The sequence below is a fragment of the Gigantopelta aegis genome, unplaced genomic scaffold, assembly GCF_016097555.1.
Source record: "Gigantopelta aegis isolate Gae_Host unplaced genomic scaffold, Gae_host_genome ctg3217_pilon_pilon, whole genome shotgun sequence".
Lineage (NCBI taxonomy): Eukaryota > Metazoa > Mollusca > Gastropoda > Neomphalida > Peltospiridae > Gigantopelta > Gigantopelta aegis.
The window spans coordinates 8,987-19,683 of NW_024533236.1; the positions used below are offsets into that span (position 1 = coordinate 8,987).

The window sequence follows — 10,697 nt, forward strand, 5'->3', positions numbered from 1 at the left end:
AATAATCATATAGCTAATGTATAAAATTGCATACAAATATTGACAGGTATACTTAAGCTACATTTATAAAACCTCTGAAACATTTTGTATCTACTCAATAGGAGTTAAAGGAATACGCCCCTCAAAACGTGTGCTGACTAGTAATTGCAATGTACTATGTTTTATGATCTCTTAATAACCACCAATATAATGATTGAATAAATAAAATAATTATTAATAATTCACATTAATCATGATTGTGTCTAAATTATTCATCTCCTGGCTACACAATTATATTTCTAAGAGCAATAGCCCGTAACTTCTGTGCAGTAACATTTCCAGTATGATCCACTAACATTCCAATATAAGATGAAGGCTGAACAGAGTAGTAGGTGTGGTTCATCATATTCTACAAATTGAGCAATAGTTAGTACAGTACAGTGAGAGAACTGATCACGTATAACTTGTTGAATGATATTATCAGTTCTATATGATCAATATTACAATGACTATATACTAGATAGAACAGTTTAACTCACTCTAAATCTACATTAGCAGTAGCTTCATCTAATACTAAAATAGAATTATTCTAAGAAGTGCTCTAGCGAGACAGAAAAGTTGTCTCTGACCCACACTAAAGTTACCCACCTCCTTCAGTGATTGTGGCCTCTAATTGACCATCAATAATTTCTACTGTATTCTTCAGTGAACCTAATGTATACAATAAATACAATGGAACTGATATATAGATGACATACTTGTCTAATGCTGTCCATATTTACTATCATTATACACTTTAAAAGGGTCAAGATTATATCGTACAGTACCACCAAATAAACACTGGATCCCTGTACAGATTACATCATTAAAGATAACAAATTATATAAACACATCTCACTTGTGGAATAATGGAAAATATTTTTCCGAAGTTCATGAAATATTTTTCCGAAGTTCATGAAGACCCAACTGCTAACTTCTATTCCATCAATGATAATACTACCATGAGGTTTCAGCTAGTCTAAATAATGCTGCTACTAGAGATGACTTCCCTGCACCTGTACAACCTACAATACCTATCTATAATGAAGGGATAGTCTTTCTTCTCACTTCAATGAATGAAGTTTGTCTCACTTTCTCTCTAGGCTTAATATCACAAAAGATATTATGAAGAACAAAAAGAACTTTCAGTAGAGTGACGATATGACACATCACTCATTACAGGCCATCTGACTCTAGTTTCTTTCCCATAAGCTATAACACGTTCAGGAGATACATCTAAGAGAAAGTCAATGTTAGGTTAGCTAGTCACTGCTCACCAAATTCTCAATTTCTGTACTTAGTCTCAGAGTGAATGCAATGATATCAGTTAATGTAGCAACATAGCCAATGACAAAGCTACAAGTGCAGGGTTAAGACCTAGATATAAAATATAAATACATTTATTAAGAGGATCTTTCTCACTTTTAGCCAAGGGTATATAGAAGTGAATTGAGAGTAACAGAGATATACATAGCACTTAATAGATCAACACGTAATTGAAACCATCTACAAGTTAATGAAGTCAATATTTGATTTATCATCATATATGGTACATACCTGGATGTAGTCAGAAATATGTACCAAGCCTGTGAGTGTTTATTTTGGTAATCATGAAACTGTTCCATTACTATTGTCTCCATGGAATAAGATCGTATGGTAGCTAGTCCTTGTAAAGTTATTGACAATGAGAGTACAATGGACTACGAGCTATATAGTGAAAGATACCAATGTATCATTATTATATATAATATGTTACCTAAAGCTTCTAATCTTTTAACATCTCTTGCTGTCTTTAGATAATACCATCTTATAAGTTAAGAAAGATACAAACACAACAACCAATGCAACTAATAGATAATAATTAGCAACAACTGCAATCAGAAAATAGCTATACATCTTGAAATACCTGTAATAAGATGGAAGATGTCTTATAATATTAGGTTTATCAGTTACAAGTTGTAATGAAAATATATTTTTGATAGCCGTACCGCTAAAAATCGAATGAAATGATGGGCTAATAGATCATCCATAAATCCAATGTCCTTAGAAAAACGATTTAACACACGACCTATGATGATTAATAATGAATGATCTTATTGTACAATTATAGTACCATGGGATTAGTATCAAAGAAGTGAACTGGTGCTCTCAGTACATGACTGAACATTCTATTATGAAGTACTTGTGATGCTCTTAAAAAAAGTACACACAACAAAATTGATTTTAAAACAATACAGTACTAAAAACTAGCAGTGAGACTAGTATAGACTTGAATTCTCTGATGAGTAGTGAATGTCATGTGGTAGAGTCATTATTAGGATCCACAGTACACTCTGCCCTGTATAATGACAAAAATAAGACATGGTTATAAAAAAATATTACAATAAATTAATGTACAAACCAATCAGAAATCCACCAGTTTGCAACAACTAGATTCACCTACGAATGTGATATTATAAAATCAATATCTTAAGTTTATTTATAGTACTTACCTCTGCTAATATACTAATATTAAAGTAATAAGAGAAAATATATATCCTCCACCAGCTTTGAAGTATTGATAATTTGTCTTCATTGATATTGTACCATGAGCACGCTCTTCATTTAGTGGAGTATCTTCCTAACAAGTATAATAGTGTAATATATATGACCATATCCTAGTTATTTTACACAGTGCACATTTTGTTAGGTATCTATTATGTGAAAAACTTTTCTCAGTAAAATTTACACATTTGATAAAGAATTATTAATTGCAATTTATCAGTGTGTTTTCTTTATAACAATTATGTGTAAGAAATTTACCTGATCCAATCCTGTCAAGAAAATGAGATTTCTCATTACATAAGTAACTATTATATAGTAATAGTGTATTCAAATACAAATACCCTGTTTAGCTAATTCTGCTGGGTTGAGTTGATAACTCAGTATTTAATTCAACTCCTATAAAAAAGTAAATCATAGAATATGATATTGTCAGCATTAACTTAAACATATTAAAAGTAATAATGATAGTATGAGTTTATAACATCTTGTTTTACTACAGGATAAAACCCAATCACTGTACCTTGTTTCAATGGCAATACTGCTGTCACTACAATTAGTAGTTACATCTTCTTGAGCACTCTTGTCAACTAGTCCAGTCAATGCGCTTTTTTCATTTAATACTTTAGTTGGACTACCATATAATGGTAACAGAGCCCTATTTTGTTTATAATACAAGTTAAATTATATGGAAAATAATTTTCTATTACCTCCATAAGCCCCAATACATTATCACATTGTTCAAGATATGAAGTTGATGTGTCACTATATACAACAATTTTGTCAGATAATAAATTTTTAATACACCTGATGATGAAATATAACATAATAATAATAAATTACTTAATAAATACATACCTGTCAAAGATATGTCTACTGACTGCAGTTATCTACTTAAGCACTAGGTGGGATCATCAAGGAGATATATATCAGCCTGATGATATACTGCTCTTGCTAGATTAACTCTGGCTTTCTGTCCTCCACTAAGAGTTACTCCTCTCTCCCCTACTAGTGTCAGATCACCATAAGGGAGAAGTTCTATGTCCTACAATGATAATGTGTACAACATAAAGTGATTTTATAAGTCAAACCTTGTCTAGAGCACAAGCCTCTAGTACAGTGTTATACCATTCAAATTGATAAGGGAAACCAAACAGAGCATTCTCTCTCAGAGTATTTGAGAACACAAATGATTCCTGACTAGCATATGCTATTGATCCTCTCACTTCTACATTACCATTCAATGGTGGTAACGTCCTTCAGTAAACATGAAGTAAAGTGGACTACAGAATACATTGACGATATCAAAACATTATAACATCTGATTTATTAGTCTTTACTTTTCCAGATCCAACTAATCCTACAAAACAATAGAGACTTAGTCTATATATAGTAAATATATCAATGATATATTTATATTGTAGATTACTTGGTCAACATTAAAGGAGATATTTTTTAATGTTGGTTTCTCAATATCCATAGACCATGAAGCTGTGAGATCTTGTACATAAATACCAGTTACCTTTATCACTGGTACTGGAGACTAGTGGTTTGAAGAGCAATATAATTTGTATTACTGTAGGAACAATCTTTTCTACTGGTATTTTTCTAATGTAAATGTTCAACTGTTAAATTAATAATTTATAGTAAAATTATTACCAGACTTGTTATGAAGTTCAGGACTAACAGTTCAGTGCAAAAAGAAAATCCTACATTGGGAATTAAAAGATAAGGAAAATACACACAGATACTACTGACCTAATTCCTTTATATCCAACATATGATTCAGAAATTGTAATAATCCCAGATTAAAGGGAACAGCAGTATAACGTATAAATGAAAGATGAGTAAGTGCACTTAACACTATTCCAGGAGTGAGCTCTCCTCCAAAACTAGTATACATTGAGAATACTATACACATAGTAATAGGAGGACTGGAAACATTATAAGCATATCCTAAAGCTTTAATGGCTGTGCCCAAAAAGTAATTAATATCTCCTTCCTATAAAACTGATAAATATAAACCAAGTAACCAATATAGTAGTGACCTTCTAATAGTTGAGACAACATGACTAAAGGCATATTCCCAAGCATACATTTTAATGACTCTTATTCCAGTGATCACTTCATTCATCACCTTTACTTCTCCTATCAGTTAATTTGGCCTGCTTTTGTCTACAAGACCTTAGTAATATTATACAAATTGAATATAAATCAAGTACCTTATTTTTGTATATATACCAGCTACACCAAACTGTAGTGGTATTACTGTCACTATAGCTCCTATAGCTATTACAGTACTCCATTGTATTCTAGTATACAACAGTAAGTTAATACAATTAAGTGACAAGGAAAGCAGCAAAGAAGGGAACATAAGTGATTGCCTATAGTAAGTGAATGAAGTATATTTTCAATTAAATTAGCTCACATGATCAAAGCGATGTACATCATTAGAAGCTAAATTGATGACATGACCCACTGTCAATTGACTTAGTGTAGTTTGACTTAATGTTAAAACCTGTTTGATATATATATATATAACATAATATATTATATAATATTATATATATATTATATATAAGCAATTGTGGTTCTCACAATAGCCATATGGTATAGACTCATCTTACCTTCTCATAAATAACACTAGTAAATAATATTCTAATTAATCCACCTAATTTACGTCCAGCATAAAATACAAACTGACAAACACAGTTGTCAAAGACAATAAAAAGAGAGTCATGGCCAACAAATATGCAGTGGTAGTCTCAGTTGATGATGATGGAGATGGGAATAGTAAAATAATTTGTTAGCAATCCAAGAACTTCTCCTTTGGGCAATAAAAAATAGCTTACCTATAAAATTTAATAGAAATATATTTATTGTTTGAATGTAATTATTAATGAGCACATTATTTGCTTACCAAACAAATGCTAATATTTGAATAGGATAGAAATCTCCACCCAAAACATTTTAAATTCAAAAGCCATAATCTTGGAGACTGTCCATTATGTTCTTCTTTGTAATTCATAAGACCAGTATCTTAAGACAATATATAGTTTATATGAACACTGTATGTACAATACCTTTTGAACTTGTTTTGGAGATATTTAGAAATACAGCTTCAAGAGATGGTATAGAGATCAAGTGGATTAGACTACGTCGAACTAACCAATAACAATAATAGGCCTCTAACCAACTATAAAGAAAATAACAGTTGGTCTCTTACTGTGGAACTAAGTGGCCATAGAAGAAAATCCACATAATAAATATCACAAAGTATCTGATTGCATTGACTCGAAGGTCCTTTATAAGTTCATTGATATCGTTGAACTCCTCATTGAACAAATATATAATCATTGAAACATAAAATACCAAAAGAAACAACTCTAAAGAACAAGTTTGATTTGACCTTTTCTTCCTTGGGATTAATAGAATAAATCATGACTAGTAAAAAAGAGTTACAAGGAATGGTATATGATATTTTAATAACTTTGAAGGAGGTGGCCTAGCAGCTAGTAGCTATATAAGACCACTGGACACAACATTACGTCACTTATCCTATACTAAAAGGTTGGATCCCCCCCACTAAACCCTTACGTACAAGTTAGCCTTTATTAAAAGGAGCAACAAGACCTTTTCCGTGATCATGGGAACGAAATTGAGAAAGTATGACGAAAATGAGACTTTGAGTTTGGCCAGGTGGTAGAATCAGATGATGGCGGTATAAGGAAGGAAGTGAGAAACCTAAAAAGCCAAAACGAGTTGCCTCCCTTTTCTTTTAATGCCGTACTAGCTCTGCCCTTCTTTGTGCTATTTGTCTTGTCCTTAGTCCTTTTTAGTGCATTTTCCTCGCTAAACTAAGAAAAATCAAGATCAAACCCACATCGGCAAGGGCATAATCACGGCAGATTCCACTACTCAATTGGGATGGTTGATGGCCCCTGTCGTTTAGCTATTGGAGGAGAAGTTGTTATAGCTGTTTATGCTCTTGTACACTCTATTGCTTGTTATGACTCATCAAGATATGTTGGAGGGTGGAGCATGTAAGTGTGCGATAATGATATAAGCAATTGATGTGTTTGTTAACTTTACCTTATTTGCTAGGCCCACTTATGGCTCAGTTTCTATGTATGTTGGTACACATTGTCGAGACAGTGCCACTATAACTGTCCCTTCTATTTAAGTGTAATTATTTAAACTTGTTCAGTTAGGGTTTAAGTTAAAAGTTGAACAAAGATGTAAAATTGGGAATTTAGATTTCAATAATAATACTATAGAAGGAATTATATGTAAAAGATTAAAAAAAAAAAATTAACAAGTGACTCTAACCAATTTGCAATTTGATACAGGCACCAAAAATCAAATTAACTACAACATTTCAATTATTACATAAACAGTCTCTTTCCACTTAGACCTAACAGTAGTATAAAATTGCTGGGTGTTTGTGTTGGGCTACTGTGAAATTGCTAGCGATACACAAAGATGAGCACTACCGCTAGCAAATTCTATGAGCATCCAAAAAAATACTAGCTGATCAAGATTTCTTTATGTTGTTTACTTTTTTATGGAAAAAAAAAAATGTGTTGTGATGCCTCAGAAAACGATTTCATAATTGGTTTGTTCTAATACATTATTTTGGTACCACTTGCAATGTATAGTCACGATATTTGGCAATAAAACGATGTAGTATCCTACTTACATTCTGTGGATTCTATATACTTTTGATTGGTCGTCATACATACAAGTATCATTCTTGTTAGGGAATTGAAACCATAAATGTACCAAAAAAAATACATGTACCAGTTTTAAAACTGGTTTATAATCAATATTAACTTTAGTGGCTAAATGAAAGGCACTTGTTTCATTTAGTTTGGAATCAGCAGTGTTCTTAATTTTTTATGTTGACAATAGCAGTAATAATCATGATACCTACTCTCATTCAATTACCTGTGTTGCGTATCAGTGTTGGACGGACCTCTAACATGTAGTCATCTCAAAGGCGAGTAGTTACTACCATAAAGTTAAAGTTATAATTATCTAATATGTTTCCTTAATAAAAACATTTATGGATGTGTATGATATAGCAAAATGTTAAGCAGATATGTATCCTTGAATGTTGGAACAGGTAAAAACCACGTGTCTATATACTATTAGAGGTGCTAAACACTTAGTCATATATATATGTATTGAATTTGTTTCTAATGGCCATTCATACTCAATGAAATTAGGTGAATTGAAATCACTATAAAAGATCATGTGTGATAATATGAAACTATTAAAATGGTTTCTTTCAAGTTTCTTTGAATCGCTAAGTTATCAAATATTTTTTTTCCTGACACAATATAAATATCCTCTTTAATGGTTCCCAGTAAAGCAATTATCGCATTCCTAAACATGAACCAAACCCCACACCCACACACATAAAAAAACAAGGTAACTGTGCTGGTCAGATTATTTTGCCTTGTGCTAAGGCACTCGCAATTATGATAGTAAAATTACTTTATGGTTATATTTAGCTCGTGTGTTTTTTCTTCTATAGGTGTGCTTGATGTTCCTATTGGTAATGTATACTTCTATAAGGCCTACAAGTTTGCTGAGGTATTCCTTCATGATGACATTATACTACTATATACTACTAAAACTGCTTTGCCCCCTCTAAGTCAGCCAACCTGGATTAAAAATCTGGCAAGGCCATTTTAACTGTCATGCATTGCTGTAGAAAGTAACATATATATTTGATGTACTTTGTTTGGTAAGTAACAATTTTTGTACTGATTACTTGAGAATAACACTTTCAAAGCTTACCATAGATGTATTTGATCTACAATATCAGCTGACTACTTTTAGAATGCTATTTGCTTTCATTCTCCTATATGTAATTATAACAAACTGTCACAATAAATACTTTGAAATACTATTTTCATTGGGTCGATCTATTTTTAAAGACACATTAAGTTAAAGTTTGAAGTTAGGTCTTAACATATATACTGGTATATGGTTGCTAGCCAACAATATGTTAAACAGTTTGACAAAAAGCAAAACATTTTTTTATAATTTAAAATGCCAGCTAATGGAAAAATGACAATGATACTTTCTTAACTATGTTTTAACTATGTTTATTTGACCCAAATTATTTCTTTGATGTATTTATTCTTTAGGTCTCTGCTTGGTTAGGATTTGGTGTGTTGTTTTGTATCACTATTTTTTATATCATCTGTGTTATCATGTACTGTTATGGGAAGAGACAGCTCGTGTGGCTAGAAAGGAAGCTTACCCAAGAGCTATTATGATCATAAAAGGCAAGAAAAAGAGGAAAAAAGAGAAAAAGATTAAATAAATAATTCATTAGTTTTTTTTTTGAATGTATTTTAAATGTTAGATTTGCGTTGAAAGTATTTCCCCACATACTAGTTATAAACTACATTTATTTAGAAAAAATATATTTATCTTGTTTAATTGAAAATTAACTATAACACTAACACACCAAAAATCAACTAAGTTTTCATATAGCATGTATAAAAATCTAAAGCATCATAAAAGTTAGTACGTTTTTTAAGTGTTTAAGGTATCCATGATTGTTAATAACATCCCATCCAGTAATCAGATCTTCGTTCCACCCCTTCTAAAAAAGTAAAAGGGGACACATTTAACAGTGTAACATACTTAACTATATTGCTCACCATTGTAGCCATATCTTCATCAAAATAGTAAAGTCAAAAATATCTCCATTTTCAACAATTCTCTCTTCTTTAACACTCTTTGGTATACATACAAAACCTCGTTGTAAGGACCACCTGATAAGTACTTGAGCAGGAGACTTGTTATATCTAAAAATTCACATATTAAACACAACAAATGATTTTGAAGACTCACTTTGTTGCAATAGCAACCAGCTTTGGATCTTGGAGTTTTTCTCCTTTAGTCAAAGGAGAATATGCTTGAATGACAATGTCTTTATTTTGGCAGTATTCAACCAAGTTGTCCCATGTTAAATAGGGGCTAAGTTCAATCTGATTTACTATAGAACATTAGGAATAAATGAAAATAATATTATTTAGTATATACCAGCAGGGATATCATCAGGTGTAGCTTCGATCACTTGTCCAAATGATGGATATTAAAGTTAGACACGCCAATAGATCTAAAGAGAGCAATACTCATTAACTATATAATATGCTATTATGTACTTTGCTAGGCCTGCTTCTTTAGTTCTACCATTGTCTTCCATGACTCCACAGTTGCTCCACCACTGGAGAATGCATTAAATACAAGTCGACATAATCCAGTCCCAATCTATTAAGAAATAACCGTGTTAAATATTTGAGTTTAGTACTCATTTATATCAAAATAAAACTTGTATGGTTATTAAAAAAGGTACAGCAAAGTACTTGTCATCTTACTTCCTAAGACTGGTTTGAGAGGCAGCTTCAGCTTTTTCTTTTCCATGGTCACTATTCCAGAGCTAACAACAATTCAGCAATAAATAATGATATTGTGTTAGAGCTTACTTTAGTAGATATATAGAGCTGGTCTCTTGGTAAACCACATTTTTGGATTGCCCTACCAACTCTTCTTCATTCCTAAGTAAAATCATTATCACATAATAACGGTAAGCTTGTGTACTGAACACAAACTAATATCATAACATTTTGATGGACATCTTCTGGTAATAAGCAACATTTTTTCAACAAAAGGAATCTACATTGTATATGAAGAATATCAAGTCTTAAAATGTGGTCCTGTATTTCTCTTATGCAGGGGAGTGAAGGCTAACTACACAAGAATAGATTATCTGATGATCTAAAGCAATGAATCACATGCTTAAGCTAACTCTAAGACCAGGTATTAAGTTGAAGTGACAACATCTAATCAGTCAGTTTGACCCACCATCTCTATGTATGTATTATAAGGTCATTATATACCTGTAAATATGTTGCGTATCAATCATTCTGTAGCCATGTTTAAGAGCCCAGAGACAAGCTTGTTCTGTTTTCTCCATTTGCCTTAGCTAGATAGACTCCTAGTCCAAGATGGGAATTGTCTGACCGTCTCTCGCAAAGTCAGAGGGGTGACCTTGCTGAGAGCCATTGTGAATCTGATATTCAAAACCCACCCCCTAATTTTTAATCATGTACCAG

At 31.9% G+C, this 10,697-nt stretch overlaps 1 pseudogene; it reads right to left on the reverse strand.

Annotated features, from left to right (window-relative positions):
* Positions 1-335: 335 nt before the first annotated feature.
* LOC121391985 lies at positions 336-10,647 on the reverse strand (annotated as a pseudogene).
* Between the last annotated feature and the right edge of the window lie 50 nt (positions 10,648-10,697).